Source organism: Pleurodeles waltl, chromosome 11 (genome assembly GCF_031143425.1).
Source record: "Pleurodeles waltl isolate 20211129_DDA chromosome 11, aPleWal1.hap1.20221129, whole genome shotgun sequence".
NCBI lineage: Eukaryota > Metazoa > Chordata > Amphibia > Caudata > Salamandridae > Pleurodeles > Pleurodeles waltl.
The window spans coordinates 121,217,903-121,235,438 of NC_090450.1; the positions used below are offsets into that span (position 1 = coordinate 121,217,903).

Genomic DNA, 17,536 nt, shown 5'->3' on the forward strand with positions numbered 1-17,536 from the left:
ATGCAGACACTGAAAATCGCGACGGGTGCAACTGCACCCGTCGCACTCCTTCCACTCCGCCGGCTCAATTCGGAGCCGGCATCCTCATGGAAGGGTGTTTCCCGCTGGGCTGGCGGGCGGCCTTCTGGCAGTCGCCCGCCAGCCCAGCGGGAAACCCAGAATACCCGTGGCGGTCTTTTGACCGCGCAGCGGTATTCTGGCGGTTCCAGCCAGGCCGGCGGCTTCCTCCGCCGGCCAGGGTCAGAATGACCCCCTGTGTGTTTGAAAATGTCACTTTTAGAAAGTGAGCATTTTCTTGCTTACAGCATTTCTGAGACTCTGCCTGTTTGTGGATTCCCTGCCTGGGTCAGTTTGACAGTTGGGCTGGTTGCACCTCACACTAGACGGTGACACAAAGGGAGCTGGGGTGTAGTTTACATTTCACAAAACGCAGGGTGGGGAAAAGATTGACACAACTCTGATCTGCGGCTGAAAAATCGACGAGCTGCTGGCTTTGCAACTGAATAATCGATTCTCGCTTCCAATGCGACCATAAGATTGACGCACGGAGCTGAGGAAACAACGCGCAGCATCGCTGACAGAGGCTGAGAGATCGCAAACCACGATGCGTGGTTTTTGGATCATCGTGCGTCTGGATTTCTGACGCAAACACCGCTGGCCGTGTAAAAACAACGCAAGTCCTGCCGGGACCTGAGAGTGCTGACCGGATCGAAACATCGCTCTCGTGTGGAAAGAAGAAAGGGCGCACCCCAACCTGATGAAAGGAGAAATGACACAAGGTGTCGCCCGTGCGGGGTTATTTTTGACGCAACCAAGGTACATTTTCACACTAACAGTGTTAATGTGAGTTTAAAACTACATGAAGACCCTTTTTGCTTTTTAGTTGATAACCTGACTTGTGTATTGTCGATTTTTGTCATATTGATCTTGTTTTGTTTAGATAAATATTTCCTATTTTTCAAAACCTGTGTTGTGTCATTTTGTAGTGTTTTCATTAAGTTACTGTGTGTGTTGGTACAAATACTTTACATCTAGCACTCTGAAGTTAAGCCTACTGCTTGTGCCAAGCTAACAAGGGGGTGAGCATGGGTTAGCTGAGGGTGATTCTCTTTTACCCTGACTAGAGTGAGGGTCCTTGCTTAGACAGGGGGTAACCTGACTGCCAACCACAGACCCAATTTCTAACAATTCTGAATAATGAAAAATGTAGAAAATTATTCACATGGAAAAATAATGTGCACGTTTGAAATTGTGACCTCGGAGAGCGTCCACCAGAATTCACAAATTATATTAAAAGAGCAATTAAAATATATAAAATATTGAAAAATTTATTAGATTAATGTAGTAATGTGTCATATTGAAAGATGTAACCTATGCTTTGCATTGAATTGTAGGGATTAAACTTAGCGAGAGTCTTGGTCTAGTCTTGCCAGGCCTCATGGAGAAGCAGAATTTCTTAACGCTCAATGAAAAATGCTGACAAACTGAACTAACCGTGAACTGCTCATTGTTTAATAGAACTTGCCTAGTTAAAACCTCTGTGTGAACCGACGGACAGGAGATGATGGAACTAGAAATGCAACGACTAACGTGTAAAGCACACTGAGAGTACTTTCCCAGGACTTGAACAATGAAGACACTGACTGGAGAAGCAGATGCAACATTTTCGATACCTGATGAGCCAGATGATGAGGACATTGTAAGGCGAACCAATCAACAACATGAGAACTGTGAAATATTAGAATTCATAGATATGAGTTACGAAATGTATTGGTTAGAGAAAAATCGTATGATTAATTAACCAATTAGGAATTGAGGGATAGTCTGGGTGACTTTGATATAACAACGTGACAGAGGGAAGAGACCTCAGAAGATGATGATGTTAGGGGGGAGACTGCGAGATTGTAGAAGAGATTTGAAATTCTGTCATTGGGCTCATACTCTCTCAAAGTGAACCTGATGTGATGCTGATCGACTGATGAGCTGAGGATGAAGACTAACTTTGTTGCTGATCCATATACAGGATAGGTAGAAATGATAATTTGACTGAATTAGCTTTTGTGCCTTTTCTTTCTAGGTACCAACTGCACTGTTTAAATAGTTTTTTAGTTTGATGTTTTCCAAATTCATGTTCTAAAATGTTTTTCCATGAAGTCCAACATGCTGATTCTAATCTGGGTTAGGTGAGGTTCCTACTCTATGACACTGACAAAATTACAGAGACAAATGATTGAAGGACTGATTTGCTGAACTCTGCTACTTATGTTGACTTGTTCGCCTTTGATTCAATTGATGACTTATGCTAATGCTTTAGAGTGTATTGTGATGCAAGTTTTGATTAAGTTATCCTTTTTGCATCTTCTAATGAAAGAATGAGAGAATCGCTCGAGTTGAAAAAAGCTGAACTAATCTCATGACTTAGTATTGTAACTAATAGGGAAATAAAATTACTAAAACGTATATCGAGTTGTGGTTATTCTTGACTGAAAGGTCATGGTATGATGATTATTAATTACTTATTAATGACTAGTCTAATGATTATTGAATTTTGGGTATTGATTATTGAGAAACATTGGTCACATCATAGCTAGGATACTCCATGTGAATCAAAAGGTTCATCTGCCTTGGGCGTCCCCTTGTATGTTCAATTATTAAGGACTAGGCGCGCCAACACATGTAATTAGGGAGAGCGCCTTTAATGACTACCTTTGCCCGAGGCGGAAGTATTGGTCCATGGAAGCTAGGATGCTCTAAACTAACAAATGATGAAAAAAGACAGCCATTAGAATCTTGTGGCAGAAGGTTGTCTCATACAATATAAGGGCAGAGTCACTTCATTGTTTACAGCAGAACTCTCAACATTACAATGTTCTAAAATTGAAAAAAAATTCAACATATAACCTAATGCTTCGTTATGATAAGATGAAATCTATTTGCTAACCTGCAGGTACTAAGACATTTTCTCTTGTCCTGTTCACTTAGCAAACAGTTATTCCCCCTTTCATGTTATTCAGCATGACTACTTCATTCTTCCATACTGCATTGTACCACATAAGTCATTGGCCCGTGCTCATTGATAGATATAAAAGGGACATTATTTGTGTATTCAAATGCCAAAAAATAGTCTACATCACAAATTAAGAATAGTTACCTAAAGTTATCCACGTCGACACACTTATGCTCACGAGAAGCCGAAATACGGACCCTCCAGGAACGACCTTTTAGGAACGGGAAGTTCAAGCTTCTTTAATACCATCCTACACATCCCAGCTAAACTGCCTGCACCTTAAAAAAGCGCTGGGAAAACCCAGCCTAGAACTCATATTGTGGGCAAGACTGGTGTCCACCCCAAATAAGGGATCTGATTTGCGAATGGGTATCACTCTAGAAAATTGGACATTGTAGGCTATGCAACTATGAAAAGGAATCATATGCTATGTTGCTGTCCGGCATTATACTGTGCCCTTTGCAAATTCTTGAGGGCAATTTTTCTACAACATGGCGTACAAACTGCCACAGAGACCCAAAATCTCCTATTTGCACCAGCTAGTGTGTCAGACATGGCAACGTTTGGCAAATGCATGTAGCTGGCATGGTTACTGTTGAAGGATGAACTTCAGGGAGCAGTGACCGCTCCTCTGACCCACTTGTATGTATATTAGCAGAAGTTAGAGCTGTGTACATTAGCATAATACACTTTATTTGTACACCTTAACAAATGAACAGAAGTATCATTACGAAAGGACAAAGGCACTGGCTATTCTTTACTATTCGAGATTTTAATTTAACTCAACTTTTTAACAATTTGTGATTGCTTATTTTTTATTATGAATTGCAGCTTTGATTCGTTAATTTTATTTGTAATGGTTTTCAGTAATCATACAATCATTTAATTAGTTCGCTAAAATGTAAAGGTAGGTACTATAAACATGAGAGGACATTGTGCATATGGCATAGGTGCAGGCCATGGGCTGCTTACATAGTGTAGGAATATCTATGTTTATGCTTGTTTTATACTGTACTTCTGTCATTCCAAAGCACTGGAAACACCAATTGCTACTTTCACTCATTAAATGACAATCCATTTGCTGACCTAAGAAAGGAAGGCACTTTTAGTTGTGCTTTCCGTGAATCAGCCTCATGACATGCAAAACACTTATCATGTCAGGACTGGCCTTTGTTGTTGACGAGTTGTGTAAATAAAATGCACTGGTGTGGAATGTAAACCTGCTTGTGCTGATAAAATCTAACACCAACCACAACATAATTTTAACCATGCAGGTGTTCTTTTTCCATAAAATCTATATTACAGTTCTTAGACCTGGCATCCTTAGCATAGTCTCACTTGTCGTTTTGCCTCTGCTTCCGATGTTTTGACTGTCTGCTGGACCCTGATTTTGTTACTCTGGGCACTTTACCACTGCTGACCAGCACTGACTTGCAAGTGCTCCCTGTGTAAACTGTATGTACGTCCCTAGAAAAGTGCACTCGAGGTTCCCATGGCCTGTAAGTAAAATGCTACTAGTGGGCCTGCAGCACTGATTGTGCCACCCACATGAGTAGCTCTGTAAACATGGCTGAGACCTGCCACTGCAGTGTGTGTGTGTGTGTGCAGTTTTTAAACTTGGCAGGCCCAAACCTTCCCTTTTAATACATGTAAGGCACCCCTAAGGTATGCCCTAGGTAGCCCCATGGGAAGGGTGCAGGGTATCTTATTGGTGGGACATGTGCAGATGTGATTTACATGTCCTAACAGTGAAATTCTGCCTATTTCAGTTTTCACTGTTACAAGGCCTAGCTCTCTCATAGGTTAACATGCAAACTGCCTTTAAAAACCTTTTAAGTGGAGTTTCCCTTTGGGAACAGGTAGAAGTTTAGAGTTTGGGGTCTCTGAACTCACAATTTAAAAATACATCTTTTGGAAAATATGTTTTTTAGATTGTCAGTTTGAAATGCCACTTTTAGAAAGTGGGCATTTTGATGCTTAAACCATTCTGTGACTCTGCCTGCTTGTGTATTCCCTGTCTGGGTCAGACTGACAGTTTGGCTGTTTTTGAATCTCCACTAGACAGTGACACAAAGGGAACTGGGGTATACCCTGCATATTCTAATGGGTCATCTGTGCTAGAGTGGCGTGAGGAGCTGCCACTTACACCTGAATGGGCTGTGCCTGCAATCACACAATGCAGACTCCCTGGGTCATGTCTGGGGCCAGGCCTGGGCAAGGCAGAATCTTGTGAACAACAGAGACTTTCCTTTGAAGTTTGTCTACTTCAAAGGCAAAAAGGGGTATCAGTAGTGGAGCAAAAACCCCAGATTTTCAGATCACTTCTGGACTCGAGAGTAACCTCTGCAAAGGAGAAGAGCTGAAGAGCTACAGGAGGAGTACTGCCCCTTTGCCTCTGACTGTGCTTTTCTGGGTTGGCCTGCAGTTGCTGTTTCTGCCTGAAAGAGGACAAAGACTGAACTGTGTGGTATATTCCTCCTTGTGAAGTATATTCAAGGGCTTGGACTGACCTTGCCTCCGGTTTAGAAGTCTCAGGGCCATCAAAGACTTCCTCTGCCACCAACCGGGCTCTCTGCTGAGATTCCTACCCTGACACACCACTTGTATCATGGCTGGGAAATTGATGCATCACCTGCATCGAGGCTGGAGAAATGACGCAACACCCCATGCAGTGAGGCTGGATTTCACACGCAACATTGCTGGTCATCAAAGTCAACATGAACCTGCACACTCCAGAAGCATACATGCAGAATCCAGGTGACCAGAGACCCAAGGACAACCCCATCAACCCCAGTACGAGCCAGGATGTCCACAGAGACTGCCAGGTGAAGGGGAAGAGAAAGTGCAAGTTGAGTGAGGAGGAGAATAACATCCTGATCACTGAGGTGACGGAGCAACAACACCAGCTATTCATCACCCTAAATTGTCATTAGGGAGCAACGAGGCCATATGGCAGCCATTTGTGGACAAGATAAATAGTGTCAAGCAGACAAGAGGACAGTGATCAACTCTAAAAAGGGCAGGCACGTTTGCAGGTGCAGGACAAAGGAGAAACTGGCCAGCAAACGCAAGGATGCATTGCAGACCAGAGGTGGAAGTCCAGTGCCACAGGAGCAGCTGGATGGCTTGGAGAATATGGTGGCAGCCGTCATCCCTGAGGAGTATGTGATAGGGGTCCCAGGACATGACAGTGCAGCATATGACAAACAACAAGAACCACAGGGTAAGATTCAGAGAAGGACAATGTGGCAACAGGGCAATGTCATAAGGTGCAGGCAGCTATGTCCCAGTGCTATCATGTACTGTGTGCAGGCCAAAGGGTAATATGCTCTCATGCCTATGAGCAAACAGCAAAGAATTCTAATGCACACTGACCTCCCACAATTTGCACGGCCCTGTCCAGAATCATCACCTCACTCTCTTCATTGTCTGAAGTGCAGCATCAGTCCATGTTTACCGGCTTTGTATTTTTGTTGCTTGTAGTGCAATGTACAACAATACTCACCAAAACTACATCTCCTAGAATACACAGCAAAAACATAAACTGGAACAATACACCAAGCAGGGGCACTGACACCTTGCACAACCTGACTGTTACAATGCAGGGCACCTTGCACCATGTAGATACTCTGTCTCACTTTGGCATATGCACACTAATCTAGAATTTAACTCCTCATAATGGAATGGCTGTGTCAGAGGAGAAACAACTCATCTGAGAGGGGGGCCAAGTGTGGGTGATGGGAGGTATCCACACATAGGGACATGGCAAGATAAATGTCTATAGTACCCTCCATGAAACTAAATTGCACCCAGCTAACCTGGAATGCAGACTGAGTGCACACCTGTGTGAGAAGGCATAGAAGGGATCACAGGAACTCCTAGCAAATAATCAATATGAGGGTGGGGAGAATGTGAGAAATGCACACCACAGGACCATGTGTGTATAAACTAACAACAATGTGTGGGCATGGTGGACCACCTCTACTGCTGTGCAATGTGGGTGCTGACTGTGTGTGTCAAGATGTTATTTGGTTTTAATGGGAAGACTGCAAAACTGTGTGAGGGACACCCACAACACCACCCATGGAACGCACCTTTCACTCAGAGTTATGAGTGAAAGGTGTCCACATTTACAAGGCCTTGAAAAGCCACACAAGATGGCTTTGTGTGGCCTTGTATTTATGGGCCTGCACACTACGCCACCAGGGCATTAAATAAATGACAGTCCGCTTGTGAAGTGTGCCGCTAGGGCCTCGTCAATGAGGTGCTGAAAGTGCTACATCTGAAACCTTGAATGTCAGCCTGATTGCTCATGTCAATATCTATCAGAGATCACAATTAACATATCTCTATCTCATTGCAAAGGATGAACCCATACCTCCTAGCCAGCTCACTGTCCTGGACTTTTCCGATGATGTGGATGACCAGCTGTAGACCATGCATCTTGACAACCACCAGCAAATACTGGGTGTTATCCAGACACCAACTCCAGTCACGGGGAGCTTGACAGCATTGCGGGGTCTCCAGTTGATCCACCTAAAATCCAACATACATTACCTGTCAGCCCACCCATAGCCCTGGACTCCTAGGACCCAGATTACATTCCAAAAGACTGTGGTAGGAAATCAGTGGGAGCTGGCAGATCAGGTGCAGGTGGGTATGGAGATCATGGCGGGCACCCTAGAGGTAGTCTATAGGTGCCTCAGTCTGAATAAGGACAACTCAGCTTCCATACGAGGCACCTAATCTCCGCTCCGTCGCCTCCATTGCTGACATGAGCAAATGCCCTGCCAAAGTGGCACTGCAAGGTTGCCAACAAGCTAGAGACTATCTAAAACATCTTGGAGTCCATGGAGCGGAAGCAGGTCTCCCTCATTGCCAGTATGGGTGCCTACTGCTGTGATGTTGCTGCTGTGTTGCAAAACCAGCAGATCCTCCTTGCTGCAGTGCTGCCTTATGTGTGCCACAGATGAAAGCTGACGTGGACACAGGATCCACATCTTCTGCCCTTGATGTGCATGTGACACCCTCTACTTCAGCACCTGCAATACCCCAGTCACTGGAGGAACCACATACATCAGAGGGAGAAGATGTAAAATCCTCATCTTTCATTAGAAAAACTGCCCTTTAGCAATTCTCTGTGGCACATACCCACTTTCCCCTTTGCTCTGTGCTTAAGATCATGCCAGTGTCCAAACACCTGGCATTGTCCTCAATCTGACTATCCCTCTGCTGACCTCTTACATTTGTGGACTGCCATTGCGTCCTATCTACCCTAATGGCAATGTGGTCCTCTTCCTCACTGGAGCACTCACCTCCAACTCATGTCCCATGACATGGTCCCCCAATAGACTCTATCTGGACATCCAATGGCTTCATACATCTGTTGGGGTTGTTGTCTTATGAAATGAACATCAGTGAATCAAGTAATTTTGCACCTGTAAATAAAACAACTAACTACAACCTGTGTGCTGTATGTGTGTCTGAGGCATGACCATTTTGAACATGTTGCATTGTGTGAGGAAAATAAACTGACTACTTCCCAAAGGGACAATTGTGGGTTGGAGCCAGAGACAAAGGCACACAGACTGAGTGAAACATATTTGATGAATGTGAAATGCACTTAACTAGCACGTAGTTTCTGAGGCTTCCAGGCATGTATTGCAACAGGTATCATGCAGTCATTGTAAAAGCAGATGTTACTCACACCACAGGTGGCTGTTCTAAGCATGGATAGTGGCAGCCAAACAACATTTCTGTGATGACCAACTGATGCAAGTGTGAGTCTATAAGGGGCAGGCATCAGTGTGTGAGTAAAAAAATCCTTGACTTTGGGTGACTGAAATAAGAACAACATCCCACCAATGCATGTCCCATGACTTGCCTACACAGATCAACTGTATATGAATACCTGTGTTGGGATCTGTATCCATTTGCATCCAGATTGTCACATGCACTGCTCAGTGATGCTTTTAGATAGCTTATGTGATTCCATGGTCAAAATTACAGGACCCTGCGCATAGGGAGTTCACCTAGTCACACTTGTAGCCAAAAACTGTTAGCAAAGGCATGTACCTAACATTACCTGACCAGACATGCCAACTCCTATACAGTAAATCATAATGGAGACTCATACGTAGCAAATAACAAAATGTAATAAAACCCTAAATATATGTTCCAAAAAGTACCTAAACTGCAAAAACTAACCATCAAAACCTACACTATCTCATCCTAATTAATACCTGCAACTATCTTAACTTATCCTAACATATCCTATACATTTAATGCAACATTATAATCAACAGCCCCCAACCTCCTTAAAACACATCTGCAGACAAGGTCAACAGTAACTACAGCAATACATCAACTAACTAAATAACTAGGCTTAAACAAAAATATATTTTTATGTTTTATAATTTTTTTAACACATTTCTATGTTTCAAAAACATATACCTTATAACTCCACCCACTAAAAACTCCTCCTAAAGCCAAGCCCCAAATATGTACCCCTTCCTACTAAAAACTCTAAAGTACTGAAACTAACCTACACTACACTAACGTACCTAAACTAAGCTATCTGAAAACATCTTCACTAAAAACAACCATCTACAAGGGGAAGGGAAGAAATGGTCCATTATGCTCATCCCGTCACTCCGGGTCTCAGCACGGCATGGTTGATTTCCCAGAGAAGGATGTCCATCTTGGGCTCCAGGCTGGAGCCACAAAACTTTGTCTGCAAATTTATTGCACATGTCCTTCTAGAAGTCATGGGACAGTACTTGTGTTGGAGCATGGGAGACTTTTTGGCCATGTGGCAGCTGGTGGAGGTGGATGGTCCTGTTCCTGCAGACCAACGCTTGTTTGCACTCTGAGCCTTGCTGGTGGTAGCTAGTCCCATTGTAAGTACACCTGGGTAAAGGCCCGCTAGGATGCCGATGCCTTTCACTTCTCAAAGGTCTTGTCCATCTTCTTGAAGGCCTACAGAACTTTCCTAGTGTACCTATAATGTTCCTCCTTCAGCTGGTGCGGTTGTTCTGGGCTGGGTCATGTTCACTGTGTAATCATAAAGAAAACATGTCATACAAAGGTGAACTGGGTAAATGAACATCAACCATGCCATGTAAACACTATCTTCAGACATCACATGTTGCACTTTTCGTATCCCAAATACATCTTGAAGGTCATAATGCTCACACATCTACACAATATCCAGCATCTCACAATTTACCGTGGTCAAAGTACCAAGGCTAAGCTAATGTTTCAATATAGCAATGCGCTGTCTTAAAATGTTTAGGCATGACCATGTCAGCATTAGGTATGCTTAGGAACAATTCTGTTTTGTGACCATGCTGAAGCGCAATCTTCATGTTGTATTGATCAGTGTGCCTTCTGCAACCTGCAATGCCCTTAATTTCATCGGCATTAGACAAAGTAAATTAAGGAAGGGATGTAATTTACATGTATTGTGTCACAACACTGGGAGCCTGATATGGAAAGGACTGATATCTGGACACCTTGCTACATAGAATCTACATGTGCCAGGTATCATATGTGATAATGGAGGATGTACGGCTCACTCACATCACAGAGAGATGTATGAAACAACTCCTATATCAACTCTTGTTAATACATGGTGGGCTGTGCCATGACCTCTTGCATACTCCCCAAGTAACTGCATGTGTCCCACTATGCAGCCCATTTCCTGTAGATATGTGTCAGATACTCATGTCACCTTGATGTACACCAGCACTCAGCACAACCATTTGATGCATGTGTGCATGCATGCCCTAGATCTCATCTGCACAGGGATTTTGGGATGGCAATGGCTAATGCTGTTTCCAGTATGATCCTGTTTGCAGTACAGTTTTGAGACTATAATGGCCAAAACTATCTGAAGATGGATTGGGCATTGGCATGTTGCATGACAATGCTGTGCAGGAATTCCTCTACTCTCATATCGGTGAAGATGACAGCGGATAACACTGTTGATCCATCCAACATAGAGTATGGGGCATCGCACCACATGAGTGGGCACTTCAACTACAGTCCCACGTGTTTAATGTTGACCTCTGTCCTGCTACTCTTAGAGCCTTATTCACAAATCCCTCAGTCCTGGAAGAGCATAATTTTCTATGATGGTCCTGTGGCACACACAGCAGGAACACAATTTGAAAACTGCATGATGCCTCCCTGCAGGGCTTGTTGGGACCCTGTAATTCTGGCACATGTCCTTACCGTCATTACTGTGCTGTGACTCATCCCCCTGTGTGGACTAGCCATACACATCAGACATAGATTGCACTATGAGCAACAACAGCATATCTGTGCATCTGAAAGGCATTTGTTAGGTTTATCAACCCCTGCAATGTTCATCTATGAATCCACCACTACGTATGTTCACAAATCCATGCACTGTGGTCATTGCTCTTTGGTCATACCAGGAAACATGTGGCCCCTCAGTGACAGTAATCAGATCCTCCCTGATAATAGTCAGAGGCAACTGCACATCTAGAACAGAACCTCTACCTTTCTGTCCAGATTCACAAATAACATATGGAGTTTGATTTGGAATAGATGCACATTGAACATGTCATTGAACAAAGCATCCATCGTTACACACAGTCCTTTTACTATCCATTAGACATACAGGATGACACTCACGGGTAGCAGTGGAGTCACTGAAGCTCTCCACCTACAAGACATAACATGAGACATAGCACTGTGAACGTTGAAAAAAACACTGTGATCAAATATTGAACTTTACACATGGACATTACACATGACTTGCAAATGGCCATAGAACTGTTTTGTTTGTAACAATTTAAATGGCTACTTTTACATGGCTCACTGATATACATTGGTTGGGAAGGCTAACATGTACACACATATGATTAAACTTAACATACATCTGTAGGGCACATTGTTGAACCATTTCATATGACTTACTTCCCTTAAGAGTTCGCAAGGTTAGCTGAGTTTAATGGCAATCTGCACCTAAATGACTCACAGAACACACTCAGCCAGGACCAGCAATATCCCTGCCTTACTCTTTTCATCAAATGTACATGACTATGCTAACTACATCACTAATTAGACATCTTTGCACCTCATTTATCGGACATCAGTATCTATCATTGCTGCATAGCCATAGATACTGAACATACATGTCGTGTCCATCCCTAAACCTCAAAATATTAGAATCAGACACACACATGTATGAGATATATTCAGATGTATGACAGTCATCATGTCAAAACAATGTACAGAGTCACATACATCATGCCTCATTTACAAGAGACACGATCAACTGGAATGTCTGATAAAGGTGCACACTTCCTCATGCTGCGCACAGCACAACTGCTAACATGTACACTGTGGTGTTGTTGGACTTTTTTGCTATTGTAGGGTCATCCCCTATCTTTTTGCCTCCTGCCTCCTATTTTTTCATACCTGTTGTGGTTGGCTTTTGAACTCTGAGCACTTTACCACTGCTAATTAATGCTTAAGTGCATATGCTCTCTGTGTAAATTGTATGTGATTATTTCATCCAGGATTGGCATATTTGATTTACTGGTAAGTCGCTAATAAAGTGCACTAGAGGCTCCCAGGGCCTGTAAATGAAATGCTACTAGTGGGCCTGCAGCACTGATTCTGCCACCCACATTAGTAGCTCTGTAATCCTGTCTCAGACCTGCCACTGCAGCGTCTGTGTGTGCAGTTTTAACTGTAAATTCGACTTGGCGAGTGTACCTACTTGCCAGGCCTAAACCTTCCCATTTCTTACAAGTAAGATACCCCTAAGGTAGGGCCTATGTAGCCCCACGGAAAGGGTGCAGTGTATGGTTAAGGTAAGACATATAGTAATGTGTTTTATATGCCCTGACAGTGAAATATTGCTAAATTCGTTTTTCACTGTTGCAAGGCCTGTCCCTCTCATAGGTTAACATGAGGGCTGCCTTTAAAAATGATTAAAGTGTAGATTCCCTTTGGGAGTGGCTAGACATGTGGAGTTTGGAGTCTCTGAGCTCACAATTTAAAAATACATATTTTAGTAAAGTTGATCTTAAGATTGTGTGTTTGAAAATGTCACTTTTAGAAAGTGAGCATTTTCTTGCTTAAACCATTTCTGTGACTCTGCCTGTTTGTGGATTCCCTGTCTGGGTTAGTTTGACAGATGGGCTGGTTGCACCTCTCACTAGACCGTGACACAAAAGGAGCTGGGGTGTAGTCTGCATTTCCTGATGAGCCATCTGTGCTAGGAGGGGGGGAGAAATGGTCACTCACACCTGAAAGGGCTGTGCCTGCCCTCACACAGTGCAGTCTCCAACCCCCTGCTGAGTGTCTGGGGCCTGGCCTGGGGAAGGCAGGATTCCACAGAAGCCTACTGCTCGTGCCAAGCTACCAAGGGGGCAACCAGGGGTTAGCTGAGGGTGATGCTCTATCACTCTGACTAGAGTGAGGGTCCTTGTTTGGGCAGGGGGTAACCTGACTGCCAACCAAAGATCCCATTTATAACAGGTGCTAACAAAGAAAGTGCTTGGGATACTGCTCAGTGTGGGCGCATGACAGGCCAGTATTCTGAGGCCTCTTTGTCATGCTTTGACAATGCAAAATCTGTCTTGTGGTGCAATGGCATTTATGCTGTGACATATATGAACCACTGACACTATGGGCCTCATTTACAAGGCCAAGCTGCACCCTGCAACCTTTTGGCATCATTCTCTTGACCCTTCGGTGGCATATTGTGCCAGCCCATATGACCAAGGCTGAGAATGCATCAGATTCCTATGCCACCACAGTGACACAATGGGAAGTAATTACATTATTACTCCACGTTTTTCCTCTTCCTATGTGTGTTGCATTCCTCATCACACAAACGATAAAGCTATCAATGATTGTGTATGTACAGGAAAGTGTCCCTTCATCTCTGTAAACCATGTACCCTTGCACCATGGCAAAAGGGTGCCTGCGTTGGTGCTCAGCAGCAATTTGCGCATCAGGGCAGGGGATAAGGACAGGAATGTGCCATATGTCATAGATACAGCACATTTCTGCACTTATTTTGGATACAGGGCAGTGCAGCCCTGCCCTTAGTCCAAACTTAGTGCATGAAGCCCTATGGCCAACAGATATCTAAATGCAAGTGCAATACAAAGAATCATTCACCAAGTATGTGTACGTACCAGCAGTCCTACCAATTACTATTCCGAGGTTGTTGAGGAGGTCATGTTCCCTGCTGATAACATCTGCCCAGCGATGCTTCAGCTGGTAGGTTGTTCGGTCCACCTCAAATATCCGTTGCATATGGTGGTGGACCTTCTCCCACTGCAGCTTGTGTGCCTCCATCTTATACCCGTGTATATAACGTCCTCCCATGGCCACCATGTTCCTCTGGCCACCAGCCAGAGGAACCCTCCACACTCCTTGGCCCTTCACTGACATGTCCCATCCCAAACACACAATGAATAATCTATGCAAAAAAAATTAAAACTACCGCTGGCTGCCCCTAAGAACTGTAATACTCCAAAGATGAACACCCAACAATACACAGTACAATACAAGATATGAATTCAAATAACAATTGAGATGTGAGGGACAGAGCAGGGACAGCAGACAGCACAACAGTCTCCAAAAACAGCACGCATTTCTCCACCAAATCTCAACACAATCACTCCAAAGCACAGATACAAGGAGAGAAAGTGAAAGTAAATTCCCAGTTCCTAATTTTCAGCATATCTAATCCATTGCATCACTTCCTGGGTGGATGCGGCACGTTTTCAGCCAATGTGTTGGTTTTTTACGCTTCAGGCCAATGCATGGATTTCAGACAAGGCATGACAAAGCACCATGAGGAAATTCTGATGCATTGGATGGAAGTGTAATTTTTGGCTGATGCAATGGCTGAAAAAAACATGCATTGGGCTCATACATCTATTTTTTTGGCGCAATGAGGAAAATATTCGGAATTATGTGTAGTGTGATGTGTAATGCCTGTGCAAAGGCATAGGGATTGCTGTGTCACCTATGAATAGTTGGGTTTACTGGGTTCCTGTCTTCCTATGTGTCCGATGTGTTTGTTGGGAGTGTACATATTTGACTGTGCATGCATTACTAGGATCAGACTACGTATAGGCACAATCCCTATGTTTGTGGAACGACACACCTTAGAATGGCTGCCTCATGTGCCATCTATAAAATTGGCACCTGATTTCATTGCTTAGATTACCCCCAGGGATGACATAAACTTACCCTGGAATGAGGTCAGCACACCCACATTTATGACAGCACAGAAGTCTGCCAATCTGTCCTGTTTCCCAAGGTGCAGACAGCAGGCTGTCATGCAACTTGGGGGGTGTAGTCTCCCTTGAAGGTGTTGCGATAGCCTGGACACATGTGTAAAGGAATATATGGATGGTGCCAAATGCCCACATTCCCTCCTCCAGGAGACTACCATCAGGGGACACACTGTCACTGCACCTCCGGAGAATGTTGTCTTTGCCCCTGGACCCACATCTTATGAACAGCATACAGTCCAAATCAGGATGGGGTCCTAATTGCTAGGTGCCCACGCATCCCTGCACAAGAGGGTGTACTGTGTACCCTCTGTTGATGCCACAGCCACTGTGAGTCTGCCTACACACAGCTTTGTCATGAAGGTCAGTACATACACGTGCAGCACCTTCAGGAATTTTCAGGAACCCTGAAGACCATAAAGTGTGTGCAAAGGGCCATTGTGCACCTGCAGGACTTATACCACACAGAACTTGTTGTGGATACTGTTATACTTAAGGTGCCATTTCTAAATGGGATAGCATTTGAAGGTGTCCTGACTAGTCCATTTCACATGATTTTCACTCATGCTGATGGTGCAATGTTACCACACCATGCATGCCATTGCATGACCTCTGACATACTAAAGATAGCAAGGCAGCGTACATCAAACCATTACTACACTCTGCATCAAGGTAGTGTTGCTTGTGCATAGCAGTGGGGTTACATATGCAATGCCCATGTAGTTTAACACTGTGGCAGGTAATGGGACTCACATTGGCCAGGCTCAGTCACAAACCTGTCAGGCATCCCCAGTAGACCATAAACAAGGATGTATCAATTGATGTGATCTTGGCCCATCTGTTTCAATGTGTCCTGAATTATGTAGCTAACTTTGGCCATGTTGGACTGGGCCATTGATGTTACATGTGCATGAAGGTGTTGTGTGAACTGTGATACAGAATGAAAGCAGATTGTGTGGATATGTGAGCCTCTTTTACAGCCCCATGATAACATCCACATATTTACATTGGCCGTACAAGTTATACATGCGGGTTGTCCAGCACTGATGTTCCAACAATGTCCCTGCAATACAGCCATTACACTGAGTGACACTTGTGAGCCTCTTGGGATGTGTTCAGTTACTCCCTAATCATGAGTCCATGATGAGCCACACAGCTGGATTTTGCATGGCCTCATAAATATCTGAATGACATGGCATTCTAAGAGAGGCCACTAGCAGCCTGGGATTTGGCTTACAGGAAAGGAAGTCTTGTTTCTTCCTTCTGGTATTAGTCATGATACATTTTACAGAGGCAGGTTTTTGGGTTTCTTTGGAGTCGTTTCATGACACATTGAGCTCTTTCCTGGTAATATTTGTGCTTATGTCAGATATTCCCATGTTAGCCTATGTAGTTAAGTTTGTATAATGAGCAAGAAATTAATGTGCAATTTTCCTCTCACCATGACCTAGCCAATATTTTTTGGAAATATCCCTGCTTATGGTTATATGACACTCCATCCCTGGGGCACCTAGGGGAGACCTTAGGGATAAAGCTTATGTACAAATAAGTTAGAGTGACATTTTGGAGGTAACATTTCTTCCAAAGTCGATTTGGCGCACCTTTAACATTTTGAAGACAGTCTGAAAGTCAGGGCTGCCTTCAAAAGGAGAGCAGGCAAACCAGCAGTGCACACTCCAGTGCAGGAAATCTACTGGGCCTCTAAACGTCCCTGCCTTATTATATACTAGGGATTTAGGTAGTTAAATCCCCCTTGGTCTATTATCTAATAGGAAGTTACAGGAGTCTGTCATTGGCAATTGTAATTGTACCACTTTACCATATACCACTGCTGACCAGTGCTAAAGTGCATGTGCTCTCTGTATGCAATGTATGTGTAATTGGCTTTTCCATGATTGGCAAATTTGATATACTAGTAAGTGTCTAGTAATGTGCACTAAGGTACCCAGGGCCTGCAAATCAAATGCTATTAGTGGGCCTGCAGCACTGGTTGTGCCACCCACATGAATAGCCCTGCATTCATTGCTCAGACCTGCCATTGCAATGTCTGTGTGTGCAGTTTTAAACTGCCAGTTCGGCCTGGCAAGTGTGCCCACTTGCCAGGCCCAAACCTTCCCTTTTCATACATGTAAGCCACCCCTAAGATGACATGTACTGATGTGTTTTAATTGTGAAATACTGCCAAATTCATTTTTCACTGTTGCATGGCCTATCTTTCTCATAGGTTAACATGAGG

At 43.8% G+C, this 17,536-nt stretch overlaps 1 long non-coding RNA gene across 1 annotated transcript in view; it reads right to left on the bottom strand.

The window, feature by feature from the left end:
• Window positions 1–9,258: 9,258 nt before the first annotated feature.
• LOC138266580 (uncharacterized) overlaps window positions 9,259–17,536 on the bottom strand; it is a 43,518-nt gene continuing 35,240 nt past the window's right edge. The window contains exons 2-3 of the long non-coding RNA XR_011199555.1: window positions 11,669–11,699; window positions 9,259–10,060 (exon numbers count right to left, since the gene is read on the bottom strand). This is a non-coding gene — a long non-coding RNA (uncharacterized lncRNA). The remainder of the gene's footprint in view (window positions 10,061–11,668; window positions 11,700–17,536) is intronic.